Below are 13,787 nucleotides of genomic sequence, written 5' to 3'. Positions count from 1 at the left end.
CCACTGAAGTGGTTTTTTAAAAAAATCCTATTTTAAGTTAGCTTTCTAATTCACACTCTCAGGTATTCCCCATACTTCAAATTTCCTCCCAGCAGACAAACATTTGTTGGCCAAGTGGCTTTCACCAGACTGAGGCCTCAGCTTATTCTACAGTTTCCATATGGACATCTGCAATTAAGAATCGTGCCCACCAAAAATTGCCTCAGGTTAAAAATACAAGCTTCTTGCAAGCTTTTACACAGATGTCTTTGCCTTGACTTGACTATGTCGTGATTCAGCCTACCTTTAACATTTCATACACCAGTGAATCACAAGTGAGTCACAGGAGAAATAATTTTGTTTAGCAACTAGTAATTAGAGGGCATTTAAAAGGAAATCAGCAAAGTATATGGTTATTTTTCTTTTTACCTTAACAAATTCCTTGAGAGATATGTAATGAAAACAGAGTGAGATAAGAAAAAAAAAAAACAAGACAAGATGTGAAAATATAGGACTAGTAAATGACACAAAGAGGGAACTGGAGAGAGAGCTGGAAGCAAAAATCAATGGCAACAAATAAGAAAATGTTCACAAGGAGGACAATATCAAAATGTATGAAAATTAGGAAAATACAAAGAAGAAAAAGTGGAGGAACAGGATAGAAAAAACCAAACTAGATGAGAATTCAGCTGGAAAGAATGACAGATGTAACAGGTCACAGTATAACAGAGTTCAAGGATAAAAGACAGCATGCTAGGAACACTACTTGAAGCAGCAAGGCTCTTCATACTTCATCTACTTGTTAAGGCTCAAGGACTGCTAAAAAGGGAGGAAAAGAGAACCATTCCATAGAGCTGCCTAGCCTAGGACAGATTCCTGTAATATCACTCTTTCACAGCTATGTTTATTAATTTAAAAATACTGCACTGAGTAGCTCACTATAATCCCAGAAACATGGCTTTTAACCTGTAACTGATCCAGCAGCATATCTACCTCTGGTATGTCTTCCCTATAGTTACCTAGCTCTTCCAAATAGGTTTGCAAAGTTACTAGAATATGAAAACAAGAAGCACACCTCAAGAGCACCTCACACTGGCTTCCCTTCTTTGTTGTCCCTGGAATTTCAGCGCAAGTCTCCATCACCTGCTTCACACACAGCACAACTAAGTAAAGACTACCTCTGTTCCAAGTCATTTCTATTTGGTATGCTTCACTTGGCAGCCAACTGACTCTTTATTCTTTTGAGTTGTCTAAAAGTTTTGATAGGTAATATATTCCTCTCTGGTAGGGCTAGTTGGAAGACAAAAGGTTTAATGAAGAAGCAATCCTTCCTCTAGGATTTGTATACTAGGTTTTACCAAAAAAAAAAAAAAAAAAAAAAAAAAAAAAAAAAAAAAAAATAGGGCAGCTATAACCTCCAGTTATAACACAGCTACTTATTTTCTTACATAGAATTTATGGCAGTTTTCAAGGAACTGAGTTTATCACCTATACCCACACCTACCTAGTGCCAGTATCAAATTCTTCTCACCACACTCAATGCAAGCAAGCACTCTGCTGGGACACGCCATCTTCTCTTTGGCCACAAGACACACAGCACTGGTGATTTTTGGTGACTTTACAGGAGTAACATCCAGGCTTGTTGCAGTTTTTCCCTCAGTCACAAACACCTACTCATATAGGTTATTCATTAGCAGATCATCTTTTTCCAAACTTACCTAATTTTTCCTCTTTGTTAGTTCAGCTTCTCCATTTTACAGAAATATCCCCACTGATGAACTGTAACTATCATCTGCCTGCTTTCCTAGATAAGGAAAGCTACTTTGCCTTATCTGTTTTCAGAATGTAGCAGACCTCATTAAAAAACAAAAACAAAACCCTACAAAATAATTCAAACACTCATTCCTCCCAATGACAAAGGCAAAAAACCCAGAAACACAGTACTTTCCTCAGAGCAAGCCCCCAGTGAACTCCCAAAGTGCACTGAGACATGGGCTTCCCAGGTGTGCTCAATCAACCTTCCCAGGTGTGCTCAATCAATCTCCTCAGGTGTGCTCAATCAATCTCCTCAGGTTGCTCTCCAGCTCTCCCCTCTTTGTCTTTCATTTGCTCCTCTTTCTCTACTTGAAACTTCCCAGCTTGCCCAGTAAGGCAACACACTTGCCTGACCCAGCCTTCCCTTGGCTGAAATGCCAATCTGTCTGCTCAGGTGCAGTGGATCTGAGCCTTTGTGAACTAAAAAATGCACCCTGCAAAGAAATTAAGCAAGACTATGCTAGACGTGCTTTGCAGGGGCTTAAAATAGAAAATATGTTTTTACTGTTACAATAAGCATTTTAATACCATGAGCCTGTTTTCTGTAGCAGAATAATAGTCCTCATAATCTACTGGGAAAGATACTCTAAGGGGGAGCAGCTGCAGAGTATAGGCAGCAGAAGCAGCTGCTTCAGAGGAGCTTCTCCAGCTACTAGGGTGTTTTAGACAATGTTTTTTGCTCTCATATACCATTGACTGTAAATCTTGAACAATGATCCTCATCATCCATTTTTCTCAAAATTATTCTTTTTTCACTTTTTTTGTCATTTCACATCTTCTTACATCTTTAGTTATTTCCTAAATTATTTTTTATCATGCTTTTTCTATTTTATTTTCCTGTACGCATTACTTAATCTAAAACAATTTATAAAGTAAAAAAGGAACCAGAAATGCAGCATATTCAAATCATCACTCTATTCATGATTCTTTCCATTTTAGCAACATTTTTTCACCTGGGTATTTACAGAGCCAAACTCTTAGTATCATGTTATATAGCAGATTGGAACCCTGATCTTCACTGGAGTCCAATAGCAACAGCATTAAAATAATTAACAGTTTTGTGCTATCCCTTTTCTGCAGTTATTTAGCACAATTATTACCAGAGTAATACCATTACACGTGTCGCTCCAGATGCTTTCCTGAGGAAATGGAAACAATAATGTGAAGCATGGTTACCACAAAAGAAAGGGAAAACATATTGCTGTGAAAGAATTACAGTAATGAAAGGAAAAGTTGAAGGACAGCTCATCACATATATTTAAAAGATAGTTTCGTCTACTTTAAATGAAACAAAGTTGTGTTTTCAGACAACTGAATTTACCACTAGGGGAATTAGGAAAACTTGATGTACAGACAACACTAAGGAAGTGTGTAAAGAAGTAAGCAAAAAGGAAAGCTGCTCAAGATGTAGGGTTTTTGTTGCTTTACATTATTCATGTACAAAAACTCCATCAAAGAAGAAAATGTATTTGTTCGTGTTAACATATTATAGTCCTCTATATTAAAGCAACTGACTGACTTCTGTTCCTATTTTCTCAAAACATAAATCAACATTGGAAACAATTAGAGCAAGTAAAATTTTAACTATCTGCTGTGACTGTTGGGGGGGAAAAAAAAAAAAAAGCAAGCAGAAGCTTTGCTTCCCTGACAATGTAACCTATACAGCTGAACCAATTTTCCTTTTGCCGAAGTATTCAGAGAAAGCAGATTCATATTTCTTCCTCCCTCTGAGCTCCAAAGTAAAATGAAAAATATTTTCTACAAATTGCTTGGGTTAAGAATTTATTCAAGCTTTAATCTTGATGAAAAGAACTATAATTGTAAATGTCAGTATGATACAAAAAAATCTGTTTGAATGGTTTTACATTTTGTGACATACTTGTCTGACTGATTCTCAGTTTCTCTAGATCCAGGAGGATTACACAGTCAACACAATACAACACAGTCTCCCATCAGTTTTGCTTTTCCTTCATTTTGTGACCTTAACTTTTATGTCTGCACACTAGCATGGATACATTCCTAGACAGAAAGGTTTCAACTGGTTACCATATAATCTATGCCTATTCCTTTGATCCTGTCCAGCTCTTACGTGACTAAATTACACATTTCATAGGACATTAATCTTAACTAACTTTATAGTATTCCATTACACTCAGAAAATTAAACTTAGGTTATTCTTCCAAGCAGATTTAATGAAAAAAAAATATCTCTGAGTATGTTTTCTAAAGTAGTTCACATAAACATTTCCTAGTATCAGTTCCAGTACACTTTTTTTTTTTTTTAATACAAGGTGCAATATTTTACTTTAGGTACTCTGATCATCACTACTGAAGAAGGTCTATAGCATTTATCATTTTGAAGATGTTAAGTTTCCTAGTATTTTTCTAGTTTTTGTATACTACTCTGAAAAGACCTACTTCAAAGCCTCTAAGGTTCGCACAAATTTTATGAATTTACCTTTGAAAATTAAAGACTGCTAGTGAAATGGTTCACAGGTATTTAAATTCAATGAACAAAGGATATTGAAGAATATTTTTAATGCTTGAGAGAAAATTAATGATTGAAACTATAGTAACATAACTTCCTTTATGTAAAACCTCTTGGAAACCTCTCTTTACAGCGAATGTTAGTGACAATGGACAGAGTTTTACAGACCAAGTAGGTATTAACACTAAGATGTTAATACACATTCAGAAATACACTGTTCTTAATATTTTCTGACATTGAAAAGAAGATTCTTAAATGGCACGTCTACCTGTAGAATCTCAAAAAGAGTATTTGTCTCAAAATATCTGCCCTGACAAAGTGGACACTGTGCTCAGGTGGAGCTCAGGTGGCACTCAACAGCCATCTGGACTCTGTTCTCTCAAGGAGAGACCCCCACGTGGGTAGCCACTCTGATAAGCAGGGCTCTATTCCCACAAGAGCAGCCCCTCCTTTAGTGGCCATCCCCATAAGCTGAACACTGTCCATGCAAGGGGAGCTCTGATGGACACCCTGACAGGCAGGACACTGTCCTTATTCCATAAGGGACAGGGGCAGGCGAGCTGTACCCTGCGGAGGCAGAGTGACATCTTGTGTGTGCCCCGGGTAAAGCCACTGGAGAGGGTACACGTGCAGAAATAAGGGTTATTGCTGTGTCATCCTACCTGGAGGGGCCCAAGTGAACACCTGGCTTTGCAAGATATGCCAAAGTCCCCCACAAAATGGTGGGGTCAGGCAGCATAAAAGAGGCACACTCAAAATGCTGGACTACCAAGATCATTGCTGGATCCAAGGGTGGTGAGATCTCCTCTATCTCTTCTTTACCTTTACCTCTCTCTGCGTCTCTCTCTCTGTCTCTGCTTTATAACCTTATCTGGGCACATGTAACATAGTTTCTAACTTTTTAAAGTTTTACTCCCTGTTGCTTTGTTTTGTTAGTTGTAACCTGTTCTTTTGACAACTTCCTTAAATTTTGCTAAATTGTAATCCATTGCTTTGAAAATACCATCCTTTATAATTCTGCTAGTTGCAGTCTCACATGCTTTATAATCTTACTCACCTTTAAGTAAAGTTGTGTTTTTATACAAACCTCCTGGGTAATAACCTTACTCCTGAGTACTGCACAGAGAATTCCCGAACTTAATCTCACCAAATAGGTTGTTAAAAGAGATTAATTAGAGGAGGAAGAGGATTTGGCCCAGACACACCCAGGCTCCTCTCTGAAGGAGTTTAGAAAGCAAGGGGGTCCAGTCTGAATCTCCCTGGGTCGACCCCCACCCTGGAGAGCCCTACCTGTGCCCACTTTGTGGGACATAGAGACGTGGCCACTCCATGGGATGTGATATTTTGCTTGGCCCCCGCATCTGGGGAGCAGCACTCACCGTGTGAGGTGTGACAGTGCCGCACCCACCCTGTGGGGCTTGACACTACCATAGTCATTAATACCCATTGTCCAATCGTGTTCTGATCAGAAATAAAATAATACTGGCTGAAGGCTCTGTTCTTAGAGAATATTCCCATAAAAACACAAGTCCCTAAAATTAATATGTTTTTCTCTATTTTCATTCTTGTCAGCATCTCTTCCCTACCCTAAAAATAATTATTTTCCTTTTAAGAAACAGTTTTTCTATTAGAAATAGATTGAAAAGAGACAAAATGAAAAAAAACCAAACAACTTAGGCAAGCAAGTGAAAAATTCCTTCTATGATCAATGTAAAGCAAAAATTTCAAGACAGAGTGCACAGTTTTAGTAAATAAAAATAACAAAAGAAATTAGCTCAAACATCTGAGCTTTAAGAGAGTACTTTGCAATTTTTTTCACATTTAAAATCAATTGAAATTATATTACATGTTTTTTTGGGAATTAATGAAGTAGTGCAAAATTAATTTTCTTAAAATTTGTATTTGCGTTTATTTAAAACAAAAATTCAGTTTAAATCCTGCAAATTAAAATACCCTTTGGCAAGGTCATATAAGCTTTTCTGCAAAAGAATCTTTTTTTGAAATTTGGAAGCATAAACTGAGAATTCCATTTGCTTTCTCAATACTTCCCCTCTTATTTTCATATTCTGTAGTTTTTACAGAACTATTAGCCAATCTTGGAAGAAAAGAATAAATGATCTTGTATCTATCTTTCACTGGAAAAAAAATCTTGTGAAAAGTATTATTCCATTTCAGAAAATTTTTGAAATAGTTTTAATGTAGTCTTTGGTTTCAGCTGTTTGGTGTAACTCTGGCTGAGCATTCCCTTGCATGAATTTCTCCTCTAAACCAGATGACACTATTTTACTTTTCACCCATAACCTTTTGAATTAAACAGCTTTGTTCAAGGCACTCTATTTATCATACTCACAAGGTATGAAAAAGGTAGATGAAATGCATACGACTCTATTTTTAAATGGCTTAATTATTAATTTGAAAGGAACTATTATGTTCAAAGACTCTGAGAGGTTGTATGAAGCCTTTCTAGTGAACATCAGCTGCCTAAAAAGGAAGGTCATGTCTGGAGAGCCACTCAATTTAGGTATCTAATCCGGGACTCAGATACAACACATCAACTAAGTGCTGCCACATGAGTAGGTTAGTAGGTACTTTGCTCAGGAAGAGAAAGGATTCTGGTAAACTAAAAGAAAAACCACAAAAAAAGTTTGTTCTTTTGCTCATCATGGGGACTGAAATGCCTATGCTCAGTTATGAATCTATACCAAAATGTAGCAGTAGTGGACTAATATGGTGAAAAGCGGGTTAAGAGACTGATCTTGACTGTATTCTATCGGAAACATTGACTAGTTCTCCACTCTGACCTTCTCACTGAAATGACTTTATGCACTCATCAGCTATAACCCAAAAGGTTATAACCCTTCCCAGACATCACACATATGAATGGTTATTTGTTGGAGAATCTTTGGAAGAAAACAGACATGTGAGCAATCCTGACTATTTAGCTTTAGCCAGAGTGAGCTAAGGGCCTTGAGGCCCAGCTGCAAGGTTACTAAAAGATCAGCTACGGGCAAAAGATAAGGGAGTTGGCAGCAGAAAAGAAGAGTAACAGGATGGGAAAGCATCACACAGAAAGCACATAAACAATTGTATTTAACCAGTTAGATAGTGCCCTGTGGCATATGAAGAATGTGTTGTACCAATCAGCAATATACTTATGTTATCAGCCTGACTGTGTATAAAAGGGCTACCTGCAATTCTTATACAGAATATGAAAATGGGGAATACAAACCTTCCAAATCCTACTATTTCATTAAAAAAAATACCATACTAAATAAATTGTGTAACCTTCATTGACCAAATTGTATGGAAGAGATCTTCAAACAAACAATCAAACAAACAAAACCAATATACAGGATGCATTCTGGCTGTGTCCATACTAATCAATACATTTGTCCCAGTGGAGTGATATAGCTTGTCCCATGTCCATATTATTAAAATTAGTTGTCCAAATCAGCCTCATACAGCACATAATATAATGCTTGACCAAGCTATGGTAGTCCTGTGTGCACCCCATTGTGCATTATGGACCTAAATCATAATAATTAACCTTTTCTATTCAGGTTGCCTGAAGAGTGTCAAGGCAGCACTGCAATCTACTTTAGTGTTATTTCTGTAACATAAAACATAAGGCTGAACAAGACAATGGGCTCTGTTGTGGTTTCCTCACAATAAATGCCATTAAAAATAGCCCATTCTGGGAAAGTATGTCATGCTACTGGCTGAATCCCATGTCTTGTGTAGGTTTATCTGTATATAAGCTGCTTTGTTTTGATAAAGTACTCTTTCCTATGCATATCCACTTTAGTGTGATGAATTTTTCCAGGCAGGGAATATTTTCTGCTATCAGGCAAACTCTGATTAGGGTTTAGGCCTCTTCTGGGCTACAGGTTACATTCTTTTGTGTACAAACACAAAAGCTCTGAATACACAGTCCTGCTCTTTATCATGTTTGGTTTGTTGTGCTGCATTGTAGGTTTGGTTTCCACATTTCCAAGTGGACTGGGATAGAGCATTTCAGTTCAAATAGACCAATAACTCTAAAGGATGATATATAAAATCTATTAGCATAATAAAAAGAGCATTTCTACTATGCAACATTATCCAAAGAAACAACGTAGATATTGTCCTCTTGATTCTGAGTACAAAATTTGCTCTATGACAGTGATCACTTTAAAACAACAAAAAATCTGGACCTACCAGTAAACTCTCAGATTTAAGGTTTTAGCTAGGAAGGGCTCAGAATTAAAAATATATGCATTGTTTGCAGACTTGTGTGTTCATAACTTTAGCAATATAAATACTTCTGATCACCATCCCCTGATACTTAAAAAAGTTGTGATAATTCTTTCCATTTTAAAAAGCAATACATAAATAATGTTGCATGTATTTACAAATTTATTTAGAAACAAATATACATAACACATACACACCTCTGAATGTTTCTATTTCCTTAATTTTCCAAGAACTGTAGGACACAAGGAAATGGAAAGCCACTTTCTCATCTTACAATTATGTCTGTTGTGCTTGTCCCTTTCTTATATGAGGTACTACATGAAAGAAAATAGGAAATGTTCACAAAAGTGGAAGGGGAAAAGATAATAAAAGAGAATAATGAGAAGCAGAAGAATAAAACACCAAGGATGGTAAGCAAGAGAACAAGCTGAGGAAGAAAAGAGAAGAAGGAACAGAAATAAAACAAGATAGATAAGGTAGGAAATGAAGAGAAGTAAAAGTCAAACACGAATCAACTAGAGAAAATTGAGAATGGATTAAATAAAATAAAATAAAATATGAGAACAAAATGCAAGCCTATAAAACAGGAATGGATAGTGGAAGGAATTAGCCCAAAAGAGATTTCTAGAACCAAAAATGAAGAGAAGCTGTATCTCTATTTTTGAAGTACGATTGGAAGAAGTAAAATCAGGAGAACTTGACTGCAGCTGATCTTGGAAATAATTGCCAGAAAATCTTCAGTGCTTCCATCCCTAACATTCACTTATACTCCTTTGATAGTTTTCCACAAATTGAACAGATGATACCATGTTTCAAAATCCAATAAAGTACTATAGCACCAGAAATAAGCTATCTTAACTAGTGCAGGAAATGCTGAAGCAATTATGATAATAACTCATCATTAAAATTACTCTTCTTTTCTACAGTGGTCATAGCTGCAAACAGCTTATGATTATCAGAAAGTAGCCAGTCTTCAAAAGAAAGGGCAAAAGCATTCTTGTTTAAGAAGTCAATTGACTGCTCATTGTTCCTTTTACCATCACCCTTTTCCTACCTCAGAAGGGTTATTTCCTCCTTTGTCACTTCATTTATATTTCACAGTATAAGGTTCATTGATTACAATCGGGAGAAAAACTTATAATGAAGTGACTTAAAAGTTTTATTCACAAAGGTCTCTAGACCTGCAGTAAAAGTTGCAGATAATATCCCTAAGGCTTCTGATATACAGCACGGCAGAAAATTGCTTCATATTGCTTAATTTGGACACATTAACATAATGGAAGACAATCAATAGGCTCTAATAATTACAGCAAAACCACACAATTCCCACAAGCAAACATGTGCTTTATGTGGTATACAAATTGCCATCCTGTAAAATGCATAATTACATTCTCTGTTAAGCAATTCATCAGAAAACACAACTATCTCGTTATGCTCTTGAGAGTATTTCAAAACTTCATTCCGTAATACCAGCAGTATCAGATAAAACAAAGTCTGAGAGCAAACAACAGCAAGCAGGTGCAGTGACAGTTTCCCCTTCAGGTATCTGAATAAAATAAACAAACAACACAGGAAGGGAATTCCTAAGCCCTCTTGTATCTGTAATCAACAAGAGAAGCAAAAACAATTTTAGAAGGAATGCTTGGGCTTTACAACGGGAGGAATTCTCTCCACACTCAGAGCTGACGGAAGGCTTGAGGAGATGTCTCCTGAGTGAAGGGAAAGTGGTTCCTCACACCATTAAAAACCAGTGAAAGATCTAGAAATACCTTTCATGGAAAAGTCTTACTGAGTCAGAGTTGAGTAATAAAAGATCCAGCATTTTCCTCTCAGTGTAAATCCTACACTTCTCCCATATTCTTCTTGCAGGCACCGACACTCTTAGTGGTTTTATGTACTATGAACTTTTACTTTATTAAAAAAATACTGCTGGAATGATCTAGTGACAATAAAAAGACTTACTCACTGCAATACCCCTAATTTTGATGAATTGCAGTTCATCAAAAGTTACAATGCAGCTAAAAATAGAGTGCTATGTTTTATTCGTACTATGTGAGCTGAATGCAGAAGCACTTCTGCAGTTAAATGTAGAAGCCTGACTGGATTCTAGACACGTAAGAGAAGAGATGCAGGAAAAGAATTAGCATTTTTGGCTTACAAGTGCATAAGGCAGAAGTGATTCTTCCAACTTGGGATGAAACCTTCTAAATGCATGAGGATACTGACAGGTGAAGTATTTTTGCATAACCAAGACCCATGTATCTAAGCTGGAGGCTTTCTCCCAGCTTACAAGTAGCTGCTAATAGTGTTGATCTGTGATTTACTCAGTCATTTGCCTTATTGGCAGAAGTCCTCTGTGATCTGTACTCTGTCAGCTATCACAGCTTCATTAGTTTGGAAGATGCTAAATGGTCTTTCTTTAAAGTACAAATATGTATTGCACCTCATTTAGGAGGGCAAATCTAAGGTTTGAAATGCAGCAATTTCCCAGTATTAAAACTGATAACAACAATTTTCCTTTGGTCACTTCACTGCTACATTTTCCTACGGCTTACAATTATTTTACCTGATAATAACCTTGTTTAAGAACCCAGGGATTGGGTATGCACTATCCGAAGCATTCCCTTGACCTCAGCTAATTTATATATCTGCATGTGGGCTACCTGAATCCTAGCATCTTCCTAGTGTTAGGAAACCTTTAAGTTCTCAATTTTGCAATAGTAAAATCACATAAAAATAGATAACATGCTCATTTTTAATAAGAAAAATACCTGGAAATGTGACTATTTAATCCTTTGACTATACTCAACCATACAAAATACAAATATACATACATACATTTTGAAAATAATCAAACTAAAATAAAGATGTGTTATACATATGTCTACAGTGATTGTAGACTGGACCAATGTGGCAGTTTTTATGAAACTGCAAACCACAAGGGCATTAGCATGAGAAAACTTGTCCATTATTAAGTCATTCTCTGAAATATCCAGGCACAAATCTTACCATGAAATTTGGTTTCCACAGAGAAGTTTTGCATGTTCTTTTACTGCAGAACATCCAAATAAATAAAATAATAATAATAATAATGATAACAATAATAATAATAACAATAGAGTTTAAAAATACAGTCTAAGGAAGACATTGCAACTGGAAAAGGTAATAAATGTAATCCCAAATAGTTCAAGTTTGACAACGCTCATACAGAACAGTTCAAAAATTGAAAATCAGTTATGCAACCATAAATATACTTTACATCTCAAGCCACAACTAACAAATGCAAGCATAGCTTAACTGGCTTTACTCTCAGTAGCATACAGTGAAATGGTGCATCACAGTCAAGTACAATCAGGGCGACAAGAATTAGACAGTGGAAGTGAATTATTACCAAATAAATGGGTGAGGACACACAGCTACCCAGTGTTTACCCAGGGCTTGACCTGTTCCAATTCAGTGCACTGCTACAGGTTCCATATACAGATGCTTGGCCCTGTACAGAGAAATGACTAATCCTTTGTTCATATGGCTTTTCATTGGACTTTTAACTGATAGATCTTAGGAATTCCACTGATTCTGATTGTAGTACCTTTTTGCTCTTGTCACTGTCTTTCCCCACCACCAAATTTATCTCTCTAAAACTATAATAACAACCACCACCACTACCAATAATACTTAGCTTTTACACACCCTGCTGTTCTTACTGTGGTGAAATTCCATTTGAACTCAATGGGAGTTTTGTCTGAGCAAGCACTACAGGATTGTCTCCTTGATTTATAAAGAACAGTTCAACACAGCAGCTAAATGCTATTTCAAAAAATTAAAAGTAGATTACATGAAGCTACCCAAAATGAATGCTATTTAACAGGCTACTATTATCACTAAGACTATATTGAAAATCTTGGAGCTGGTGGCAGCAGGAGCATTTGATTTTTCTATTTTTGTGATTAACCTCAGTAGGGAATATTTTGCCTTTTTTTCTGTGTATGTCTATTTTACAGGCTTCTCTTAAGTTAACAAGACCATTACTGAAGAGTGATCTCTATAGGTTTATTCTTCAAAGCACAGTAAAATTTAATTTAATCACAGATTCAAAATATCATACAATAAAACTAATTTAATTACATTTAGCAATGGCCACTAGTCTCATTAAAATGCTAATGAGGCTTATAATTATTAAATTGCTTAATGATTGTTAATAGATATAAATTACAAAATAAAGCTTAAGCAAAAAGTCAGAATGCCCTCAGGTACTTTTTTCCAGTTTCAATTTCAAAGGTTATAGTGTATTTTCTGTATCCAGAAAAACAAAACAGATTAAAAGTTAAGATAAGAGCAGATATAAGAGAGCAATACAGTTGGACATGTAGCCAATCCATTGTCTCCTCTTAAAAAGTTTAAATAGAGCTGATTCAAACTTCCCTTGTCTGTAATATTTTAGAATTTTTGGTTTTCATAACATGTGCCAGCTATGGAAAAAAAAAATGAATGTCTATCCAAAATTCAAAATTAATCGAATTCACAAGAAATATTTTTGACAGTATTTTAAAGTTGTGTACTGATTTTAAAATCCATTCCCATAGGCAGATGAATGAGGACAGTAATAACCTTTGTGTGTTCTTTCTATCTAGTAGTATTTACAGGGAAATGATAAAGCATGCTGTTTTTTCAAGGTAAAATGTTAATGGAGATTAATTTATGTGTTTTGACAAAATTTTGACAAAACTTACGCTACGATATCAGATTGGGATAACAGATTGTGTTTTGAAAATAGGAAAAACTTGACTCAAATCAAAAGCAGCATTTGCATACACAATTTGCAAGCGATTTAAAAGAGGCTTATCATGTCCTAAAATGAAAGCATATTTCAAAACTCCAAAAGCAGATGTTGCCATTTGGCCAAATGTGGAGCAGCCTCCCCAGTCCTCCCATTTTGACAGCTATTCTGTGGCTCCAGCAGTGTCAGGAAGAGCAATGTGAGCAGCTCCAGCTCAGAAGCAGTCGGTATTGCTGAGTCTGACTGTGGTAGATCACTGTGTTAGCAGTGAGGGATTCCCTGAGCTCTTATTAAGGGGAGTTTCAGAACCAGCAGGCAGCCAGGGAACTTCTCCCAGAGCCTTATGAATAGTGACAAGGAAGGGAAAGCAAAGGACTAAAGCAAATGAAAACCAAGCAACCTTGACTGCGTTTAGGGTTTTCTAAAGTGACTACACTGACAAAAATGCCTGAATGGCTTCTCTGATCCTCTAGTAGGATAGATTTGAGTCCTTAGG

The sequence above is a fragment of the Heliangelus exortis genome, chromosome 4 (assembly GCF_036169615.1).
Source record: "Heliangelus exortis chromosome 4, bHelExo1.hap1, whole genome shotgun sequence".
Classification (NCBI taxonomy): Eukaryota; Metazoa; Chordata; class Aves; order Apodiformes; family Trochilidae; genus Heliangelus; species Heliangelus exortis.
The sequence above is the reverse complement of the archived record's forward strand: the minus strand, read 5'-3'. Positions refer to the sequence as shown.